The sequence below is a fragment of the Diachasma alloeum genome, unplaced genomic scaffold (genome assembly GCF_001412515.2).
Source record: "Diachasma alloeum isolate Michigan unplaced genomic scaffold, Dall2.0 Dall_scaffold_00650, whole genome shotgun sequence".
Classification (NCBI taxonomy): Eukaryota; Metazoa; Arthropoda; class Insecta; order Hymenoptera; family Braconidae; genus Diachasma; species Diachasma alloeum.
In genome coordinates this window covers 140,516-142,435 of record NW_021680782.1, presented here as the reverse complement: position 1 = coordinate 142,435, position 1,920 = coordinate 140,516, and the positions used below count along the sequence as shown (strand labels likewise).

The 1,920-nt window shown below is 47.9% G+C and overlaps 1 long non-coding RNA gene across 1 annotated transcript; it reads right to left on the bottom strand.

Annotated features, from left to right (window-relative positions):
* Positions 1–988: 988 nt before the first annotated feature.
* LOC107043972 lies at positions 989–1,506 on the bottom strand. The gene is made up of 2 exons (XR_001461287.2): positions 1,250–1,506; positions 989–1,123 (listed from the first exon to the last, which is right to left on the bottom strand). It is a non-coding gene; the product is annotated as an uncharacterized LOC107043972 (long non-coding RNA).
* Between the last annotated feature and the right edge of the window lie 414 nt (positions 1,507–1,920).

Below are 1,920 nucleotides of genomic sequence, written 5' to 3'. Positions count from 1 at the left end.
AGGGCTTAGGATCGACTGACTCGTGTGCAACGGCTGTTCACACGAAATTCTTCTCCACGTCAGTCCTCCAGGGCCTCGCTGGAGTATTTGCTACTACCACCAAGATCTGCACCGACGGCGGCTCCAGGCAGGCTCACGCCCAGACCCTTCTGCGCACACCGCCGCGACCCTCCTACTCGTCAGAGCTTCATAATGTATAATAAATTATACATTTCTTTTGCCACTGACGGCAGAGTATAGGCGCGACGCTTCAGCGCCATCCATTTTCAGGGCTAGTTGCTTCGGCAGGTGAGTTGTTACACACTCCTTAGCGGATTCCGACTTCCATGGCCACCGTCCTGCTGTCTTAAGCAACCAACGCCTTTCATGGTATCCCATAAGCGTCGACTTGGGCGCCTTAACTCAGCGTTTGGTTCATCCCACAGCGCCAGTTCTGCTTACCAAAATTGGCCCACTTGGCACTCTGATTCNGGATCTTCAGCGCCATCCATTTTCAGGGCTAGTTGCTTCGGCAGGTAAGTTGTTACACACTCCTTAGCGGATTCCGACTTCCATGGCCACCGTCCTGCTGTCTTAAGCAACCAACGCCTTTCATGGTATCCCATAAGCGTCGACTTGGGCGCCTTAACTCAGCGTTTGTTTCATCTTACAGCGTCAGTTCTGCTTACCAAAATTGGCCCACTTGGCACTCTGATTCAATTGAAAATCTCATGGCTTCATAAATTCAAGCAAGCCAGAGATCTCACCCATTTAAAGGTTGAGAATAGATTGAGGTCGTTTCGGCCCCGAGGCCTCTAATCATTCGCTTTACCGGATGAAACTCGTTCAAAAAAGAGTGCCAGCTATCCTGAGGGAAACTTCGGAGGGAACCAGCTACTAGATGGTTCGATTAGTCTTTCGCCCCTATACCCAGTTCCGACGATCGATTTGCACGTCAGAATCGCTACGGACCTCCATCAGGGTTTCCCCTGACTTCGTCCTGACCAGGCATAGTTCACCATCTTTCGGGTCCCAACGTGTACGCTCTAGGTGCGCCTCTTCTTGTAATAAGAATGAGACGCCCCGGGAGTGCGAAGCTGTATTTTAACACAACTCATCCTCCCTCAATCGTTACAAGAACGACCTTTACTTTCATTACGCNTGTGTACGCTCTAGGTGCGCCTCTTCTTATAATAAGAATGAGACGCCCCGGGAGTGCGAAGCTGTATCTTAACACAACTCATCCTCCCTCAATCGTTACAAGAACGACCTTTACTTTCATTACGCCTTTAGGTTTAATTTATAAAAAAATCCCAATGACTCGCGTACATGTTAGACTCCTTGGTCCGTGTTTCAAGACGGGTCCTGAAAGTACCCAAAGCAGTAGCATCGCAGACCGATATTAATATGTTAAGCCAGTTCTAGAATACCGTACAACCAACAGCTGATCAATTATAGCGACGGCACTAGGTCCATACTACTAAAAATTGACCGCGCTTGCGACGGATATGAACGCATAAAATGCGGCTTAATNTGGTCCTGAAAATACCCATATCATAACTCATATATATACAAAATGAGCTGACGATTAATCTCCCCATTCGATCTTTTAGGTTTCTCAGGTTTACCCCTGAACGGTTTCACGTACTGTTGAACTCTCTCTTCAAAGTTCTTTTCTACTTTCCCTCACGATACTTGTTCGCTATCGGTCTCGTGGTCATATTTAGCCTTAGATGGAGATTACCACCCACTTAGACCTGCACTCTCAAGCAACCCGACTCTAAGGAGAAATCCTCCCGAAATGTATCTCGGTCACTACGGGCCTGGTACCCTCTATGGGTAAATGGCCCCATTCAAGATGGACTTGGACACAATATAACACCACGGGATAAATGGATCCTCCCAAACACTACATTTCCCAATCACATAATCGTGGGATTC